Source organism: Nycticebus coucang, chromosome 2, assembly GCF_027406575.1.
Source record: "Nycticebus coucang isolate mNycCou1 chromosome 2, mNycCou1.pri, whole genome shotgun sequence".
NCBI classification, from domain to species: domain Eukaryota; kingdom Metazoa; phylum Chordata; class Mammalia; order Primates; family Lorisidae; genus Nycticebus; species Nycticebus coucang.
In genome coordinates this window covers 5,173,513-5,195,771 of record NC_069781.1, presented here as the reverse complement: position 1 = coordinate 5,195,771, position 22,259 = coordinate 5,173,513, and the positions used below count along the sequence as shown (strand labels likewise).

At 44.0% G+C, this 22,259-nt stretch overlaps 1 protein-coding gene across 2 annotated transcripts in view; it reads right to left on the bottom strand.

The window, feature by feature from the left end:
* The window catches only part of SETX (senataxin), a 180,262-nt gene that overhangs the window by 125,913 nt on the left and 32,090 nt on the right, over positions 1-22,259 (bottom strand). The gene's annotated exons all lie outside the window — the stretch shown is intronic.

Here is a 22,259-nt window from a genome sequence, read left to right as displayed (position 1 = left end):
AAAAGGTTAGGGGAAATACAAAGAATTTTGACAGCCAGAAGACAAGAATGTGAAACCAAAATTGTGCAAGAGTTAGCCAATCTTTCAAAAGAGGATGTTTCCAAAGGAGAAATGAATGGAAATGAAGAGGTTATAAATATCCTTCTTGCCGTGGAGAATAAGGTGCTGACTGAAGCACGGGTGCTCCTGGCCACGGGGCAGATCTCTGCCTTAGAAAAAGGTATGGAAGCCTCCGTGCTGCAAGGGTCAGAATTCCGAGGGGTCTGCGGCATGGCGACTCCTCTGAGAGCGAGAGCGACGGTGAAGAGAAACTGAAGATCATTCTGGGAGATTTACGGAGACAGAATATAGAGCTGGAAATGAAAAACAATCATTTGCATTGGGAGGGCCAAGCAATGGCTTCATTGTAGGCTCATAGGGGACAGATGAATTTTCCAGGTAGTGTCAGCTTACTTGAAGATTAATTTTCTTTGTTAACGTAAAATAACTATTTTAACTATTGAGTAGCTTCTTTGTAAATTAGAAATTGTCTTTCTTTGCTCTTTAAAATCGCAGCTGAATTAAGATCTCTTTCTTATTCAGGTGGGGGTGGGGGTCCCCACCAGGTCAGTGCTGCACCTGCCTGTGGACCCCCTGTGTACTCGCCACTCTTGCTTTTGCCTTTCAGACCTTTTTGGTGCATTTTAAACAATGAGGGGCTGACTCATGTTTTTGGACAGGCCAGAATGGCTCTTATTGAGTGTTTCTCTTACCCACTCAGTAACTCAAAGTTCCAGACCACATTCCATAAGCCTGAGTCACCGAGACAGACCAGCCTGGTGGCAGACAGAGAGTGCCTGCGGATCCTGCCCTCCCTCCTGGGCAGCACAGGCCGGTATGCAGGAGGCCCCCACTCTTGCCTGTTACTGCCAGTGGCCAGCAAAAGCTTTTTCGCTGTGTTGGCCCAAGGTAGTCACCTTGACCAGATGCAGCTACACAAAGGACGTGTTCCTCAAACTGGAAATCGTTGTCATAACAAGTTTTTCATTAAAAACAGAATGACTTTGGTTCTTTGCTTGGGCTAGAATATCTGCATCTCTTCTCCTGAATGAGCCATATATATGTCCTTAAACAAAAGTTTGGAATTACACGTATTGTCTCAGTGACCCTACTAACAGACTCCCAAATGACAAGATTGAACAATAGAAAAACATTTCTTCCCTTTTAATGATGGCTGGGATTCACCCCACCCCATTTTCCTGCTGCTAGTCCATCAGGTCAGAATATTCGGAGTGAGAGGCTAGGCTCTGAAAGCAACTCAGTGGCAGCCACACTTGTCAGAGTGAATGGCACCAAGAGACAGGTCAGCATTGTGGCTCACGGCTCAAAGGACAAACCCCCTACACACTCAAGGGCTGGCATACAAACCCCACATGAGGACACTATACTCCTTTCAGCACCTGTTTGATTTTTCTTTTTTATTCTCTACTTATTGCACTGTTGTGACTTATTGGCCATTTTTTAATTTTTGATGACAAAAAGCTTTGTCATAGAAATCAATATACCATTTTTCTTAATCTGGAGAGAAAATATTATGGTGACTAAAAGTATGATCGGGGGCATCGCCTGTGGCTCAGTGGATAGGGCGCCAGCCTATCCACTGGTGGTGGGTTTGAAACCGGCCCTGGACAAACTGCAACAAAAAATAGCCGGGTGTTGTGGCGGGCACCTGTAGTCCCAGTTACTCGGGAGGCTGAGGCAAGAGAATCGCCTAAGCCCAGGAGTTGGAGGTTTCTGTGAGCTGTGATGCTACAGCACTCTATTGAGGGCAATAAAGTGACTCTGTCTCAAAAAAAAAAGTATGATCAGGTGTCAGAGATAAATGTATGATGCCTTCTTGCTGTCCTGTCATTCGTATTACATTTGTCTTATATTTGCTGGCAATATGGAATGTTTCTCTCTCTTTTTTCTTTTTTTTTGAGACAGAGTCTCAAGCTGTTGCCCTGGGTAGAGTGCTGTAGCATCACAGCTCACAGCAACCTCAAACTCTCAGGCTTAAATGATTCTCTTGCCTCAGACTCCCAAGTAGCTGGGACTACAGGCACCCACCACAATGCCCAACTATTTTTTTTTTTTTGTAGTTGTCATTGTTGTTTAGTGGTCCTGGGCTGGGTTCGAACCTGCCAGCCTCAGTGTATGTGGCCAGCACCCTACCCATTGACCTACCGGCACCACACTGAATGTTTCTCTTTTCTTTGTGTAAACTATAATTTCTGCCAAGATGAATTTTTTTTTTTGAGACAGAGCCTCAAGCTGTTGCCCTGGGTAGAGTGCCGTGGTATTTCAGCTCACAGCAGCCTCTAACTCCTGGGCTTAAGCGATTCTCCTGCCTCCACCTCCCAAGTAGCTGGGACTACAGGCATCCACACAACACCCGGCTATTTTTGGTTGCAGCCGTCATTGTTGTTTGGTGGGCCAGGGCTGGATTTGAACCAGCCAGCTCAGGTGTATGTGGCTGGTGCCTTAGCCGCCTGAGCCACAGGCGCCCAGCTGATGAATTTTTAAAATTAGTATTTCATTACAAATGTTTCAGCATTGGTTAACTGATTTTTGCCAGCACTATTATTGCTTAAGCAAATAAATGCAGTAGCTATTTGAGGAGAAAAAGGAGTAGGTCACTGATTTGAAATATTTCTTCTTTGTTGGGGGGACAGTCTCACTTGGTCGCCTTGGGTAGAGTTCTGTGGTGTCACAGCTCACAGCAACCTCAAAGTCCTGAGGTCACGTGATCCTCTTGCCTGAACCTCCTGAGGAGCTGGGACTACAGGCGCCCACTACAAAATCCCTGGCCAGTTTTTCTATTTTTAGTAGAGACAGGTGTCTCGATTTTGCTTAGCCAGGCCTTGAACTCCTGAGCTCAGGCAGTCCACCTGCTTCAACCTCCCAGTGTGCTAGGATTGAGCCAGTGAGCCCAGTTTATATCTTCTTTTAATGTAGATGTTTACAGCTATATATTTTCCTTGTAGAATGGCATTTGCTACACCTCAGAGATTTTCATATGTTGTGTGGTTTTTCATTTGTCTTAAAATGTATTTTATAATTTTCCTTTTGATTTGTTATCTGAGTCATTGGTTGTTTTAGAGCATGTTGTTTAATTTTCATATATATATATATATATATATATATATTTTTTTTTTTTTTTTGCAGTTTCTGGCCAGGGCTGAGTTTGAACCCGTCACGCCTGGTATATGGGGCTGGCGCCCTACTCCTTGAGCCACAGGTGTCGCCCCCTTTTCATGTATTTTTTTATCTTCCATCTGCTATCAACTTATAGTTTCATTCTATTATGTTTAGAGAATATACTTTTCATAATTTCAGTCTTTTAAAATTTATTGAGAATTGGCTTGGCACATGTAGCTCAGTGGCTAGGGTGCCGGCCACATACACTAGAGCTGGCAGGTTCGAACCCAGCCTGGGCCTGCTAAACAACAACTATAACCAAAAAATAACAGGCGTTGTGGCAGGCACCTGTAGTCCCAGCTACTTGAGAGGCTGAGGCACAAGAATCGCTTAAGCCCAAGAGTTTGAGGTTGCTGTAAGCTGTGATGCCACAGCACTCTACTGAGGGTGACATCTGAGACTCTGTCTCAAAAAAATAATAATAATTGAGAATTGTCTTATGGCCTAACATATGGTCTATTCTGGAGAATGATCTATGTGCATATGAGAAGAATGTATATTCTGCTGGCGGTGATTGGAATGCTCAGTATATTCGGATTAGATCTCGTATTGAAAGTAGGGTATTAAAGTCTTCAGTGTCATTATTTCTTCTTTCAATTCTGGCAGGTTTTGCTTCTTTTTGTTTTATTAAATCATAGCTGTGTACATTAGTGCAATCATGGCGTACAATGTGCTGGTTGTATATACAATTTGAAATATTTGCATCATACTGGTTAACATAGCCTTCATGGCATTTTCTTAGTTATTGTGTTAAGACATTTATATTCTACATTTAGTAAATTTCACATGTACCCTTGTAAGTTGCACCGTAGGTGTGATCCCACCAATCACCTTCCTCCATCCATCTTCGCCCCTCCCCTCCCCTCCCTTGCCCCTTTCCCCATATTCTTGTGCTATAATTGGGTTATAGCCTTCATATGAAAGCTATAATTTAGCTTCATAGTAGGGCTGAGTACTTTGGATACTTTTTCTTCCATTCCTGAGATACTTTGCTAAGAAGAATATGTTCCAGCTCCATCCATGTAAACATGAAAGAGGTAAAGTCTCCATCTTTCTTTAAGGCTACATAATACTCCACGGTGTACAAATACCACAATTTATTAATCCATTCATGGGTCAATGGGCACTTGGGCTTCTTCCAGGACTTAGCAATTATGAATCGCTTCATTTTTTTAAAAGACTCTGTTGTTAGGTGCATATATGTTTATATGTTTTATTTTCTTGATAAACTGACACTTTTATAGTTATGTCATATCCTTATTTGTTCCTTATAACAATTTTGTCTTAAAGTCGTTCTTTTTTTCTCATTACAGCATGTCCAAAGTGTTGCCATACATACATATGGAGGGAAAATGGTACATGGTAGCTAAATATACCTTTATTTACAAATTATTCAGTACAGACTTTTATAAAATATTTCTCTAGTTGATATATATTAAAAATCTAAAATCTAATGTTTGTTAATTTTTCCACATGTGTTGACCTTTGTGACACCCTGTAGTACAACCATTTCTGCTCTGTTTTAGTAGCTATTTGCAAAGAATATCTTTTTCCATCTTTTCACTTTGAACTAGTTGTGGTTTTGAATCTAAAGTATCTTGTTTTTTTTTTTGAGATACAGTCTCAAGCTGTTACCTGGGTAGAGTGCTGTAGCATCACAGCTCACAGCAACCTCAAACTCCTGGGCTTATGTGATTCTTTTGCCTCAGCCTCCCAAGTAGCTGGGATCACAGGTGCTCACCACAATGCCTAGCTATTTTTTTGTTGCAGTTGTCATTGTTGCTTTAGCTGGCCTGGGCTAGATTTGAACCCTCCAGCCTCGGTGTATGTGGCTGGCGCCCTAGCCACTGAGCTATGGGCACCGCTGAATCTAAAGTATCTTGTAGATAGCATATAACTGGATCATTTAAAAATCCAATCTGTTCCACCAGCCTGGATATATGTGGCTGGCACCCTCACCGCTGAGCCACAGGCATCACCAATGTAGCTTGGTTTTAATGAATTAAATCAACAAGTATTCTTTCAAAAAGATTCATAATGTAGAAAATATTTTTATATTTAAACTTCTACATTCATGCTTCTGTTATTAAATACAGAATTAAACCCTAAAAAAAAAATCCAATCTGCTAATCTATGCTTTATAATTCAACAGTTTAGTTTAAATTTAATGTACTTACTGATATGGAAGATCTTTTGCCATTTTTCTGTTTATTTTCCATATGTCATATATTTTTTGTTCAATTTCTCCATTACAGCCTTTTTTTGAGACAGAGCCTCAAGCTGTTACCCTGTGTAGAGTGCCGTTCTGTCACAGCTCACAACAACCTCCAACTCCTGGACTCAAGTGATTCTCCTGCCTTTGCCTCCCAAGTAGCTGGAACTATAGGCACCTGCCACAAAGCCTGGCTATTTTTTGGTTGCAGCCGTCAGTGTTATTTGGTGGGCAGGGCTGGATTTGAACCCGCCAGCTCAGGTGTATGTGGCTGGTGCCTTAGCCGCTTGAGCCACAGGCGCTGAGCCTCCATTACAGCCTTCTTTTGTGTTAAATATAAGTATACTATTTTAATTCCCTTGTCATTTATTTTATGGTATTTTTTTCTTTTTTCTTTTTTTAGAGACAGAGTCTCACTCTGTTGCCCTCAGTAGAGTGCTGTAGCATCACAGCTCACAGCAAACTCCAGCTCTTGGGCTTAGGTGATTCTCTTGCCTCAGCCTCCCAAGTAGCTGGGACTACAGGCGCCTGCCACAATGTCTGGCTATTTTTTTGCTGCAGTTTGGCCAGGGCTGGGTTCGAACCTGCCATCCTCAGTATATGGGGCCAGCGCCCTACTCACTGAGCCATAGGCACCGCCCGATGGTATGTTTTTGAATTATTTTCTTAGTGGTTGCTCTGGGGATTATAGCATATATCTTAATTTATAACAATCCTGTTTGGATTAATATTGATTTAGGTTTTTATTCAGATCTTGTTCTGTCATTCAGGATGGAGTGCAGTGGTGCAATTATAACTTAACTGCAACCTTGAACTCATGGGCTCAAGGCAGATTGCCCTCCCACCTTAGCCTTGTAAATAGCTAGGACTATAGGTGCATGCCACCATGCCTGACAAGTTTTTAATTTTTTCGTAGAGACAGGGTCTTTCTTTTTTGGAGATAGTCTCACTTTGTTACCCTTGGTAGAGTGTCATGGTGTCACAGCTCACAGCAACCTCAAACTCTTGAGCTCAAGCGATTCTCTTGTCTTAGCCTCCTGAGTAGCTGGGACTACAGGTGCTTACCACAACACCTGGCTATTTTTAGAGACAAGGTCTCGCTCTGGCTCAGGCTGGTCTTGAACCTGTGAGCTCAGGCAATCCACCTGCCTTGGCCTCCCAAGTGTTAGGATTACAGGCGTGAGCCACTGCACCTGGTCTAAGACAGAGTCTTGCCCAAGCTGGTCTCAAACTCTTGGCCACAAGTGATTCTCTTAAGATTTTTCCACCATACAATGATGCAAGAGAGATATGCATTCTATGGAAACTATACTTTGAGCATCCATACAATCATTCTTTTCCACTTTCTGTACAATATTCACTCTGTATAACAGATACTATTGTAAGAGACAGTAAATACTTGGTTGTAAAAGAGACTTTCTGTTAGATAATTGTGCCCAACTACAGGCTAATGTAAGTGTTCTGAGCACGTTTAAGGTAAAGTAGACTAAGCTATGATGTTTGGTAGATTAGGTAGGTGTATTAGACCTATATTCTCAAGTTACAATGGGCTTGCTGAGATGTAACCCCATCATAAGTCAAGGATCATCTGTATATGCCACTGCCTTCTAAGGTCTTTTTCTTTTTTTTTTTTTTTTTTTTTTTAGTAGAGACAGAGTCTCACTTTATGGCCCTCGGTAGAGTGCCATGGCATCACACAGCTCACAGCAACCTCCAACTCATGGGCTTAAGCGATTCTCTTGCCTCAGCCTCCCAAGTAGCTGGGACTACAGGCGCCCACCACAACGCCCGGCTATTTTTTGGTTGCGGTTTGGCCGGGGCCGGGTTTAGAACCCGCCACCCTCGGTATATGGGGCCGGCGCCTTGCCGACTGAGCCACAGGTGCCGCCCCAAAGGTCTTTTTCTTTTTGACACAAAAATCTTACTCTGTTTTCCCAATCTAGAGTCCCATGGCATCATAGCTCACGGTAATCTCAAACTCCAGGGATCAAGCAATCCTCAGCCTCTCGAGTAATTGTGACTACAGGTGTGCCCCACCCTGCCAGGCTAGTTTTTCTATTTTTAGTAGAGATAGGGTCTCATTCTTGTTCAGGCTGATCTGGAACTCGTGAACTCAAGCAATCCACCAGCCTCGGCCTCCCAGAGTGCTAGGATTACAAACATGAGCCACCATGCCCAGCCCCCTCCAAGGTTTCTGATGATTCTTGATAATCTTATTGAGGACCTTTTCTTTCTTTTTTGTAGAGACAGAGTCTCACTTTATGGCCCTCGGTAGAGTGCCGTGGCCTCACACAGCTCACAGCAACCTCCAACTCCTGGGCTTAAACGATTCTCTTGCCGCAGCCTCCCGAGTAGCTGGGACTACAGGCACCCACCACAACGCCCAGCTATTTTTTGGTTGCAGTTTGGCTGGGGCCGGGTTTGAACCCACCACCCTCGGTATATGGGGCCGGCACCTTACAGACTGAGCCACAGGCGCCGCCCAGGACCTTTTCTTTCTTTTTTTGAATTTTGAAACCTTCAGAAGAAGATTCCCCTCATATATCACCAAAACCAGGAACTTACACACTCTCACTTGTATTATTGAAATGTTCTAAAACATTTTTTTTTTTGTTTGTTTGTTTTTTGAGACATAGTCTCACTTTGTCACCCTTGGTACAGTGCTGTGGTGTCACGGCTCACAGCAACCTCAAACTCTTGAGTTCAAGAAACTCTCTTCCTTTAGCCACCCAAGTAGCTGGGACTACAGGCACCCACCACAACGCCCAGCTATTTTTTGGTTGCAGTTTGGCCGGGGCCGGGTTTGAACCCACCACCCTCGGTATATGGGGCCGGCACCTTACAGACTGAGCCACAGGCGCCGCCCAGGACCTTTTCTTTCTTTTTTTGAATTTTGAAACCTTCAGAAGAAGATTCCCCTCATATATCACCAAAACCAGGAACTTACACACTCTCACTTGTATTATTGAAATGTTCTAAAACATTTTTTTTTTTGTTTGTTTGTTTTTTGAGACATAGTCTCACTTTGTCACCCTTGGTACAGTGCTGTGGTGTCACGGCTCACAGCAACCTCAAACTCTTGAGTTCAAGAAACTCTCTTCCTTTAGCCACCCAAGTAGCTGGGACTATAGGTGCCCGCCACAACGCCCAGCTATTTTTTAGAGACCAGGTCTTAGTTTAGCTCAGGCAAGTCTTGAACCTGTGAGCTTGGGCAATCTGCCCACCTTGGCCTCTGAGATTGCTGAGATTACAGGTGTGAGCCACCAGACCCGGCCTCCTTTTTTTTCAAAAAATGAGGTATCACTGTGCTTCCCAGGCTGGCTCTTGGGCTCAAGTAATACTCCTGCCTCAGCCTCCCAAGTGTCCTCATTTTCTTTCTTAATCTGAAAGGGAAAATTTTTCAATGTTTCACCTTTAGAAATAATGTTGTCTGCAAGTGTCCGTCTACACATGAACGGATTAATAAACTGTGATATATGTATACGATGGAATACTATTGGGCTATAAAAAGATGGAGATTTTACTTCTTTTGTATTAAGGTGGAGTTGGAGAACATTTTAGTTAGTAAAGTATTGCAAGAATGGAACAGCAACTATCCAATGTACTCAATATTAATACAAAACCAGTAGATGAACAAATGCATGCCCACACAAGAGAAAAACACAATTCAACTCAAGTGGGGGGGTATAAGGAAAGGGGAGGAGGGAGAAGATTGGTAAACTCTGACCTGACCAGCACAATGGAAGGGTATATGGCACACCTCCTGGGTGAGGGGCACAACTACAATTTGGACTCTACCTAACAAACACAAACAATGTAACCTAATCGTCTGTACATTCATATTAATCTGAAATAAAAAAAAAAGTCAGCGAACCAAAAGAAAAAGAAAGAAAGAAAGAAAGAAGTAACATTGGCTGTAGATTCTTATAGATACTCTTTATTGGGTTGGGGAAGTTGCCCTCTATTCTATTGAATGGATTTCAAATTTACAAATGTAATTATTTGGCCCCACATGTAATTTTTTTTCTTTATTAACATGGTGGATTACTTCTTTACTTTTTTTTTTCCTGAGGCTTTTACATTCTTTTTCCTTTTTTTTTTTGTTGAGACAGAGCCTCAAGCTGTCACCCTGGGAGGAGTGCCGTGGCATCACAGCTCACAGCAACCTCCAACTCCTGGGCTCAAGCGAGTCTCCTGGCTCCGCCTCCCAAGTAGCTGGGACTACAGGCACCCACCACAACAACCAGCTATTTTCAGTTGCAGCCATCATTGTTGTTTGGCAGGCCCGGGCTGGATTCGAACTCACCAGCTCAGGTGTATGTGGCTGGCACCTTAGCTGCTTGAGCCACAGGCGCCGAGCCATTCTTTTTTTTTTTTTTTAAATATTGAAGTGAAACTCGCATCACATAAAATTTTCCATTTTATAGTGAGCAATTTTATACAACCATTGTCTAGTACCAACACATTTTCCTCACCCTACAATGAAATCCCATGACCATTAAAAATTGTTTTCCACTTCCCTCTCCGCTCAGCCCCTGGCAACCACCGCTCTTTCTGTCTCTGTTAATTTACTGATTCTGGACATTACACGTGAGTCTGCATCTGGCCTCTCTAGCTTCACTCCCCTGACGGCCAAATGGTGCTGTACTGAGTGGATCACCACTCTCTGCGCGCTCCTTTGAGTTTTATGCTTGTCATTTTCCTTTCTCAGTTATATCGGGTCTGTATGTCTTACTCCTGGACAGGTCGACAGCCAGGTGCAGTGCTCTGCTTTTCCTGTGCGTGTTCCCGCCCTCACTTTCTTGTCAACTCGTCCATGCAGTTAGCAACATTCAAAAATGTATTTCCTTTGCCCTTCCTGATTTCAGAGGGGGTTGGGGCCAGTCTGGATGCCTAGTCTGCTAAACTGCTGAGAACAAATCCCTATGCATCTTCTTTTAAAAACAGAATTATCTAAATAATTTTTTTTCTTTTGAAAATAGTTCCAGTAACCCTTGGAAAGAGTGATAAGATGTTGGAAAAACATTGTTAAGTACATAAAAGTTTAAATTAGAAAGTAAAGACCACCCAAGTCCCACCACATAGTCAATAAACACTGAGTAACCCTTATCTGAGGGTGCCTGTGACCTGTCCGTGGAGCTCCTGAATGATGGGAGAGGCAGACATTTAACCAGGAATCGCCAGTGTGCTGAAAGTTACAGGAGGAAAGCACAGAGCTTTCTCCTCCCTGACTGGGCTACCCCTTTCTAGGGACTCAAAATACTCAGACATGCTCCAAGATCTGGGCAAACCCCTCAGGGACCCTCATTCTTTGGAGTGCCTTCTTGAAATTTCCTAAGTCCCTCTCTGCCTGGAAGGCGTGGGGCTGGCAGTATCGTCCCTGGGCAATAGGCTACGAAGCTAGAACAGAGGTGTGGTCATTGTGGCCATCGTCCTGGTTCTTCCCTTTGGGGGCAGTCTCTGATTCTATCTCACCTCTTGCCCATGGGGGTCAACCAGATGCTCGGAGGATTTTGAATCTTGTATAGATGGCATCATTCCAGAGCCTGCAGCCAGCTCTGCTTTCAGGAAGGTGGGCTGGTGAGCTGATTGCTTCCATTGGCCTGCAAGATTCTTTTGTGGGATCATGTGAGATTGAATCACCACACTGGTGCCTCAAAACAGATTTTTGGGGTGTCTCAAGTTGCTTATTAGTATGTAGAAAGGGATCTTGCCCTCCCCCTTTCCCCTCCCCTCGGAGGACAGCCCTGCTTGTAGCTCTCGTTTCCTTTTGTGACTGTGATTGTTTACTGTCTGCCTGCCTGGTTTCTTTCCTCCCTGGCTCTGTTCACTCAACCCAGACGCCATTCAAGGTGCTGCAGCTGCAGCTGCAGTAAATTAATCTCTGCCTTCTCAGAGCCTCTGCTCCCTGGCAGGAGCCAGGCAGTAAACAAGGAAACCAAAGAACTGGTAGAGATGGACGCTGCAAACGTGAGCAGGGAGTGACGTGCAGTCGGGTCTACTTCGCGCTGGGGGGAGGTGAGAGCATCTCTTCTCTGAGGAAACCACATCGAGTGGAAACCTAAGCGAGCAGCTGTCTTACAAACATTTGCACTGTTGTTCTAGCAGAGAAACCGTCACCGCAAAGACCACGAGGTGTTTCCTGCTACTTATTCCCTCATTTGTTCAACAGCAGGCCTGGAGTATGGTGAGCTGGAGGACTGGGGCGGGAGACAGGGATGAAGAGATGGAAGATGATGCATACTCTTTGTGGACACCATGACACAGAGTGTGAATATTACTCCAAAGTGCAGGGGAAAACTATTTCAAGGTTCTAAATGGGGTAGTGACATGATCAATTGTGCAGATGTCCAGAATTGATGGGGTCTGTGAACAGGTTGGATGTGCAGGTCCTGGGGGAGAGGATGGAAATAAGGATGTACTTGTGGGTTTCTGACTTTAACAACAAAGAGAAAACGATACCTCTGGTAGAAACGAGGAGCAGATGACAGATTTTTTTGTTTGTTTGTTTGTTTTTGTGGTTTTTGGCCAGGGCTGGGTTTGAACCCGCCACCTCTGGCATATGGGACCGGCACCCTACTCCTTGAGCCACAGGTGCCACCCAGATGACAGATTTTTTTTTTCGTTTTTTTTTATTGTTGGGGATTCATTGAGGGTACAATAAGCCAGGTTACACTGATTGCAATTGTTAGATAAAGTCCCTCTTGCAATCATGTCTTGCCCCCATAAAGTGTGACACACACCAAGGCCCCACCCCTCTCCCTCCAGATGACAGATTTTTAATTGTGTGTGGGCAATTAGAAAGTTGTTTGTAAAATGCCCAATTTGAGATGGAAGACACCTGAGTGGAGATAGCAAGTAGGTAGAAGAAATTTTTTTTTTTTTTTTTTTTGTGGTTTTTGGCCAGGGCTGGGTTCGAACCTGCCACCTCTGGCATATGGGACCGGTGCCCCACTCCTTGAGCCGCAGGCGTCACCCGGTAGAAGAAATTTCTAACCTGGAGATAAGGGAAGCGCCTGACCTATAAACTGCACATTTGGGAGCGATCAGTATACACTACAGATGTTATTTCAGGGCATGGGGAGAATGTGAGGACAGCCCCAAACTGAGCCCCAAGGAACACTCACATTTCCAAATTGGGTGCAGTGGGAGTAGTGGAACAAGCTGCTAATTAATTTAATGTATATATCGCTGCGCCCAATTTAAAGATGGACGCTACCATAGTCTGTTTATATGGTGATGATGATGCAGAAGACTGACAGTTTAGGGCAGGGATCAGCATAGGGTCAAAATCTCAGAGAGAATGTGGAGGGCCAGGCTGCAGGGCTCAGGGGTAGAGACTGGCTTTGATGTAGCTGGAGGTAGGTTCATCCAGTTGGTGGAGGGAAGAGAGATCGAAGTCTGAAGGCTTCTGTTTCCTTAATAATTTACGAATAGGGCTGAAAAGGAGTGTGAGAGGGTGACTATACAAAATAGCTGATTTGCAGAAAGGCAAAGCAAGCCTAAGAGAATCAAGCTAGGATCCTTTGGTAATAGTTTGTGTCTGCTGGGGTTTACAGTCCTTAAAGTGAAGCCAGCTCAGTTGTGATTTTCTTCCAGGAACATTTAGCTGTGCAGGTTAAGTGGCAGATGGAAAGGCTCACCCAGCCCAGGCTTTTGAAGTGGGAAGTGCCACAGAGGGAGAGAATGCAAGAAATGAGGGGGTTCTTTTTTTTTTTGGGACAGAATCTCACTTTGTCACCCTGGGTAGAGTGCTGTAGCATCACAGCTCACAGCAAACTCAAACTCTTGGGCTCAAGTGATTCTCTTGCCTCAAGTCCCAAGTAGCTGGGACTACAGGTGCCCACTACAACACCCAGGTATTTTTAGAGACGAGGTCTTGCTCTTGCTCAGGCTGGTCTCAAACCTGTGAGCTCAGGCAATCCACCCGCCTCAGCCTCCCAGAGTGCTGGGATTACAAGCATGAGCCACCACGCCCGGCCCAAATCAGGGGCTTCTAAAAGGACAGCCTGGATGAGCTAGGACTGGGCTGATAGAACTAACGGAATGTCTCAGTGAGGCCAAAGAATGCTGGTAGCATGCAGATCGGGAGATAAACAGGAAATGGTGCTTAGGATGTGCTAGATCCGTGGTTCTCAACCTTCCTAATGTGGCCCTTTGATACAGTTCCTGTGGGTTGAGAACTGCTGTGCTAGATGATATAGCCTCCGAAAAAACAGGCCCAAGGGAAGTCTTGTATCTTTAGCTCCTCAGAGTGTCTGGCTCATTGTGGGTGGTTAACGTTTCCTGAACTGAAGGTGCCATTGGGAGGTGAGTGGGTGTCATGGTCTGGTGCAGATGGGACCTGCTCCTCTGTGACTCTCAGCAGCTCCAAGTCTCCACATTGCAAACCCCGCTCGTGGCTCCTCCCTCAAGCTGCTCTGCTCCTGGGCCCGCACTGGACATGCACAGCCTACCTGCCTGTTTTTCTTCAGAATTCCTGGATTCTTTTTTTTTTTTTGAAACAGGGTTTCATTATGTCACCCTTGGTCGAGTGCTATGGTGTCATAGCTCACAGCAACCTCAAATTCCTAGGCTTAAAGGATTCTCTTGCCTCAGCCTCCCAAGTAGCTGGGACTACAGGCACCTGCCACAATGCCCAGCTATTTTTTTGTTGCAGTTGTTTAGCGGGCCTGGGCCGGCTTCTAACTCGCCACCCTCGGTGTATGTGGCTGGCGCTGTAACTACTGTGCTATGGGCTCTGAGCCAAATTTCTGGATTCTGATGTGTAAAAAGGGTGGTTGGCAAAGGTAAGATTTGTATGATATACTGCTTTTCTTCTTTTTTGAGATGAGGGGCATGGAGGAGATGGGTAAGAAAGTTATATAAATAAAGCTTTTACAAAGTACACAGATTTATGGGGAAAAGTTATGTAGCACAGGTAACCACCCGCCATCACGGACCTTGTGGGCTGCTTCCTCAGAGTCCACTCACTCACCCTTCTGCTAATGGGACTCTGCTTTTCCACTGGGGTATTTCCTCTCTCAGCCATTCCAGGGCTGCTGAGCTAACTTCCTGTTCTATCCCAATTTTCGGGCTACTGCGGTAGCTGAGAGTCAGGTGTGGGCTCTTTCAGGTAGCAAGAACAAAACCCAAGACTCAAGCAGGATGTATTGGCATAGACCCTCTTTCTTCTGAATGGGGACAGAACTGCTGAGATGTGGCTATAGGAGGGCAAGCCTCAGGGGCCGGAGGGCTACCTGGTGTGGACTGAGGATGCAGTGGACCCTGCAGAAGGGAGAGCAGAGAATCAGCAGGAAACCACAGCTTCCCAGATTCCGAGGGGCTGGAGCAACGCTTAACACTGGCAACGCCTCTGGATTCTCAGGTTTTAGAGCTCATACACACCTGAGGTCTATCTGAGTCTGCCTTGCTGATATTTGCAATCGGAAGTTTTGGCCAACAACTCACAACCCCACCACCCAGAGAACTAGTTGACATTTTTAGTTTATTTCTTCCCATGCATCTATATACACAATCAACTTCCTTTACAGTTTTATTTTTATAAAATTGAGAAAATACATTCTGAAATATTTCAGTTAATACTGTTAACAATATTATCATCAAATCTATCATTACTGCCTAATATTCTATTCTAAGAATAGATCATAATTTAATAAACTTCCTATTAAGGAACACTTACGGGCGGCGCCTGTGGCTCAGTCCGTAGGGCGCCGGCCCCATATACCCAGGGTGACGGGTTCAAACCCGGCCCCGGCCAAAACTGCAACCAGAAAATAGCCGGGCGTTGTGGTGGGTGCCTGTAGTCCCAGCTACTGGGGAGGCTGAGGCAAGAGAATCGCCTAAGCCCAGGAGTTGGAGGTTGCTGTGAGCTGTGTGAGGCCACGGCACTCTACTGAGGGCCATAAAGTGAGACTCTGTCTCTACAAAAAAAAAAAAAAAGGAACACTCACATATTTTGTATTTTTTCCTTTATTATAAAAATCCACTTTATACACTAGTTCTACTATTTCTTTAGGATAAAATTCCTAGAAGAGAATTTGTGGGTCGTAGACTATGTCCACCCACAGGCTCTACGTAAGTATGCTCAGGCTTGGATGCATCTCACCAAATCCTCCCCCAGAGGAACACAGCATTTATATTAAGTTCTTCTGGCTTAAAAGAGAATGGTTTTGCTTTTCTGACTGATGGAATAGCCAGCCAGCTGTTAAAATTATCCTTGAAAGCCTGACAGGAATGAGTTGTGCCCCTTTCAGTAAGTCTCACAGAGCCAGTTTCTCTACAAGCAGCAGGAGAGTCTGCTGTTGTTTTTGTTTTTGTAGTTGAACACCAAAAATTCAGCGATTTGCTTTCAGAGGATATCTTACATCAAAAGTCCCTATCTTTCAACACTAGAATAACACTCAGGAAGATGAAATGCACAAACTCTGATAAATGACAAGGTGACTGAGACCAGTCTGAGGGAACAGCAGAGCCAAAACTTCCAGTGGACGCTTGTCAAATGCTTACACACACTGAGAACAGCCAACCGGAAAAGCAACAGAGTGGCATATGTTATTAAAACTGTTAACACTGGGGTGGCACCTGTGGCTCAAAGGAGTAGGGCGCTGGCCCCATATACCGGAGGTGGCAGGTTTAAACCTGGCCCCGGTCAAAAGAACTGCAAAAAAATAAAAAATAAAAACTGTTAACAGAGGCGGAGCACAGTGGCTGATGCCTGTAATCCCAGCACTTGGGAGGCCGAGGCAGGTGGACTGCCTTGAGCTCACAGGTTCCAGACCAGACTGAGCCAGAGCAGACCTCATCTCTAAAAATAGCCGGGCATTGTGGCAGGCACCTGTAGTCCCAGCAACTTGGGAGGATGAGGCAAGAGAATCGCTTAAGCCCAAGAGTTTGAGGTTGCTATGAGCTGTGATGCCACAGTACTCTACTGAGGGCGACAAATTGAGACTATCTAAAAAAGAAACAAACAAACAAAAAAACCCAAAAAACTGTTAAGTCTCATTTTTGTTCAGTAAGCATACAATAGAACCCAAAAATGAAATGTTGATAGGATGTAAATGTAGCCCCTGCTGTAGTTAGAGGGACTTAGATACATTCACCCTCCCCCCTTGTTTTAACAGAGAGGGGTGTCTCACTGTTACTCAGGTTGGTTTCGATCTCCTGAGCTCAAGGGACCCACCCGACTCGGCCTCCTAGAGTGCTAGAATTACAAGTTTGTGAGTCACTGCTACCTCCCTCCAGATACTTTTGTTCATAAAACCATTAATTATGACTGCCTTGGTAGTTCATGCCTGTAATCCTAGCACTCTAGGAGGCCAAGGTGGTTGGATCCCTTGAGCAAGAATGAGACCCTTTCTCGATTAAAAATAGAAAAATTAAAATAAAAATATCTGTGAGCTGTGATTACCCTATGGCACTGTGGCCAGGGCGACAGAGTGAGACTCTCATAAAAAAAAAGAAAAATCCCCCCAAACAAAAAAACTATTAGTTGCAATTATTTTCTTTCTTTTTTTTTTTTTTTTGGCCGGGGCTGGGTTTGAACCCACCACCTCCAGCATATGGGACCGGCGCCCTACTCCTTGAGCCACAGGCACCGCCCAGTTGCAATTATTTTCAATATAATGATACAGAAATATTAAATTGATTCATTTGCTCCTCTTTTTCACATTCAAAGTTTAATATGAAGTTTTTTCTTGAGACAGAGTCTCACTTTGTCACCCCTAGTAGAGTGATGTGACATCACAGCTCACAGCAAGCTCAAACTCTTGGCCTTAAGCAATTCTTTTCCCTCAGCCTCCCAAGTAGCTGGGACTACAGGCACCCGCCACAACATCTGGCTATTTTTTGTAGCAGTTGTCGTTGTTTAGGAGGCCCGGGCCAGGTTTGAACTTGCCAGACCCAGTGTTAGAGATCAGCGCCCTAACCACTGAGCTATGGGTGCTAAGCCACAGCTGGCTATTTTTAAGAAATGAGGTCTTGCTCTGGCTCAGGCTGGTCTCAAACTTGTGAGCTCAGGCAATCCACCCACGTTGCCCTCCCAGAGCGCTAGGATTACAGGCATGACCCACAACACCTGGCCTAATATGAATGTTACAAATTTTTAATGCTTCACAATATCATTTCATACCCCTTCCTTTGGCCACTGTAATCATAGCACTCTGAGAGGCCAAGGCAGGTGGATCACCTGATATGACAAGCTAGAGAACAGCCTGGGCAAAGAGCGAGACCCCAACCTCTACTAAAAATAGAAAAACTAGCCAGACATTGAGGCAGGTATCTGTATTCAGAGCGAGACCCCACCTCTACTAAAAATGGAAAAACTAGCCAGATATTGAGGCGGGTACCTGTATTCTCTGCTACTCAGGAGGCAAGAGGATCACTTGAGCCCGAGAGTTTGAGGTTGCTGTGAGCTACGACGCCATGGCACTCTACCCAGGGCGACACAGTCAGACTCTGCCTCAAAAACAAATAAATAAACAAACATACAAACAAGGGGGCAGAGAAAGATGGCAGGCCAGAAGGATCATTCAGCTGAGCTCTCCTGGAATGACTGGAGAAAAAGAGAGAACCCAGCCATACCTGTACAAGGAACTTACCCAGAGTCATAGCTCAGGGGGCACAGTGAGGAGGTGGTGGGCTAGATACAGCATGTGATCCAGAGCAGTGGAAATCTGATGACTCAGGCAAGTGATTGTCACTGGTTAGGATTGCCTGACCCCCCCCCCCCATGAACATGCAGGATGGGAGGAAGCCTTTCTGGAGTTTTCAGTCACTGGGGAAAGTTGTGTGTTGAGTGGAAAGCTTAGAAGAGTGGGCAGACTTGAACAGTATATAGCAACCAGATTTGAATGCCAGTTGAAGTGGATTAGCAATAGGTTTGGTGAGTGACAAGGCAGCCATACTGAGAAGGTCCCAGAGGCCAGGGTGCTGCCATTGTGGGAAGGTCATGAGAAAGTCTTAGCAGGGGTCTAAAGCACGTCTATCTTAATTCCACCTGCTGGGATCAACTCCATTCTTGGGACAGGTGAGGGACTTCCATACCCCACAGGAACTGGAGTCTGGGGGCACTGTGAGACCTGCCCCTCAAGGATTTTTGTGGGCTTTAAGATCTCAACCTGACAGGGTCTAAATGCTGAGGAAACAATCAGGCGATCACCAAAGGCAACTAAGTTTGAAATAAGGTCCAAAGAGGTTGCTGGCTGTGCTCTCTGTCTCCTAAAAAAAGCACAGTGCCACCTGGTGTCTTGGTGACATATTGCAACATACTGACACCAAGAGCAACAATGATCTCTGTCTGAAACAAAGGAGGCAGTGAGAAGGAAAAAGGAGACCAAGGAGGTGAACCAGAAGAAAGAACACATGAGGAGGAACCAACATAAAAATTGAGGCAACATGAAAAATCAAAACAGAGGAACTCCCCCAAGGAACCATGAGGCAGCTACTGCAGAAGACTCCACCTATAAAGAATTAATGGACTTGACAGAAAGGAAATTTAAGATACGGACAAAAAAGACAATAAAAGGAATGGACAAGACAATAGAAAGACAGAACCAAAAGTTGGACAAGACATATGCAGTAGGAACTATCAAAAATAGGTTAAACCATGGAGAAGGAAGAATGTCAGAGCTAGAGGATAAACCCAGGTAGTGAAAGAGGCAGAAAAGAAGAGAGGGAAAGCAGAACAGGTGCTCAGAGGACCACCAGACCCCATGGAGCCTTCAAACACACGGAAAATAGGGATTCCCCAAGGGGAGGAAGACTGTCCCAAAGGAATGGAAGCTCTACTAAAAGTCCTATTCATATATCATAGATCATAAATGAAAACTTCCCAACTTTTACTAAAGATCCCAACACACTCCTTTCAGATGGATGTCAAGCCCCAGGTCATCTCAACTCAAACAGAGCCTCGACAAGACACACTGTAATGAACCTGTCCAAAGTCAAGATAAAAGAAAAAATTCTGCAAGCAGCCAGGAGTAAGCACCAAATGACCTACGGAGACAAAGCCATTAGGATGACAGTAGACTTTTCAACTGAAACCTTTCAAGCCAGAAGAGCATGGTCATCCATCTTCAACATTGTTAAATAAAACAATTTTTCAGCCCAGAATTCTGGATCCTGCTAAACTAAGCTTTAAAACTGATGGAGACACCAGGTGCGGTGGCTCACACCTATAATCCTAGCACTCTGGGAGGCTGAGGTGGGTGGATTGCCTGAGCCAGAGTGAGACCTTGTCTCTAAAAATAGACGGGTGTTGTGGCAGGCACCTGTAGTCCAGCTACTTGGGAGGCTGAGCCAAGAGAGTCACTTAAGTCTAAGAGTTTGAGGTTGCTGTGAGCTGTGATGCCACAGTACTCTAATCAGGGGCAACAAAGTGATACTGTATCTCAGAAAAAAGGAAAATTGGCAGAGAAATCAAATATTTTGTGGATATACAAGCACTGAGGAAATTTTTCACAGCAAGACCAGCTGTACAGGAAACACTTAGATCTTTTCTCAATACTGACCACCGCAATGGACCACCAGCAAAAGTAAACACGCAGAAGCTAAAGGTCAAAACTTAGCTTCCGGGCGGCGCCTGTGGCTCAAGGAGTAGGGCACCGGTCCCATAAGCCGGAGGTGGCGGGTTCAAACCTAGCCCTGGCCAAAAACCAAAAAAAAAAAAAAAAAACTTAGCTTCCACAATGGTGCAAAGAATAAAACTACACAACGGACTTTCACAAAATAAGATGAATAGAATTCCACCACACTTATCAGTTCTCTCAATAAATGTCAATGGACTGAATTCACCACTGAAGAGGCACAGCCTGGCTGATTAGATAAAAAGGCACAAGCTGGCAGTGCCCTGGCTCAAAGAAGTAGGGTGCCAGCCCCATATGCCGGAGGTGGCGGGTTCAAACCCAGCCCCAGCCAAAAACTGCAAAAAAAAAAAAAAAAAAAAAAAAAGCAAAAGCCCAAAAGCCATCCATATGCTTCTCCAAGAGACACCTTGCTTTGAAGGAAAAAATCAAGACTCAGGGTTAAGAGATGGAAAATGGTATTTTAAGCAAATGGAAATTAGAAGTAAGGAGGGGTTACAATCTTATTTTCAGATACAAAAGGATTTAAAGCAACTAAAGTTAAGAAAGAGAAAGATGGACACTTTATACTGGCCAAAGGAAATAATGCAAGAAGACATTTCAATTTTAAATATTTATGCACACCCAACTTAAATGCTCCCAGATTTATGATACAGACTTTAATGGGTCTCACCAATATGCTATCACATAACACCATAATAGTCGGGGTCTTTTAATACCCCTCTGACAGGACTGGACAGATCTTTTAAACAGAAACTAAACAAAGATACAAAGGACTTAAATGTGACCCTAGAACAAATGGGATTAATAGACATATATAAAACACACCATCCCAAAGCTAAGGAATATACATTTTTCTCATCAGCCCAAAATTGACCACATCCTAGGATACAAATGAAACCTCAGCAAAATTAAAAGAAAACAATAGAAATTATACCTTGTATCTTCTCAGACCACAAGGCAATAAAGGTAGAACTCAACTTTAACAAAAATGTGCATCTCCGGGGTGGCGCCTGTGGCTCAACGGGTAGGGCGCCGGTCCCATATGCCAGAGGTGGCGGGTTCAAGCCCAGCCCTGGCCAAAAAAAAAAAAAAAAAAAAATGTGCATCTCCACACAAACACTTGGAAATTAAACAATCTTATGCTGAATGATAGTTGGATTGAGGAAGAGATAAAAGAGAAAATCGTTAAATTCCTCAAACATAACAACATTGAAGACATAAGTTACCAAACTGGCAGGGCCCAGCAAAAGCAGTCGTAAGAGGGAAATTAATCGCATTAGATGCCTACATTTGAAAAACAGAGAGCGCATCAACAAACTCATGAACCATCTTGGAATTGGAAAAAAGAAGAACAATCTAGTCCCAAACCCAGCAGAAGAAATAACCAAAACTAAATCAAAGATTAATGAAACTGAAAACAAAATAACCATTCAGAAAATTAATGAAACAAAAAGTTGGTTTTTTAAAAAAAAATAAAATCGATAAACATTTGACCAGATTAACCAGATACAGAAAAGCAAAATCTCTAATAACCTCAACTAGAAACGATAAAGGGGAAATAACAACAGATGCCACAGAGATACGAGAGATCATCTCTGAGTACTACAAGAAACTTTATGCCCAGAAATTCGACAATGTGGAAGAAATAGATCAATACCTGGAATCACACCTTCTCCCTAGACCAATTTCAAGAACTGAGATCGAAGAAACAATAAAAAATCTCCCAACAACAACAAAAAGCCTGGTCCAGATGGCTTCCCACCAGAATTCTATCAAACCTTCAAAGAAGAGCTTATACCCATACTGCAGAAATTATTCCAGAAAATTGAGAAGAAAGGAATCTTCCCCAACACATTCTATGAAACAAACATCACCCTGATACCAAAGCCAGGAAAAGACCCAACTAAAAAGGAGAACTTCAGACCAACTTCACTAATGAATATAGATGCAAAAATTCTCAATCAAATCCTAGCCAACAGATTACAATTACATATTAAAAAAATCATTCATCACCATCAAGTAGGTTTCATCCCAGGGACGCAAGGCTGATTTAATATATGCAAGTCCATAAGCATAATTCACCATATCAACAGAGCAAAAACAAAGACCATATGATCCTCTCAATACATGCAGGAAAAGCGTTCAATAAAATTCAGTATCCTTTTCTAATAGAACACTTAAGAGTTTAGGCACATTTCTTAATCTGATCAAAGCCATCTATGACAAACCCACATATAATATTA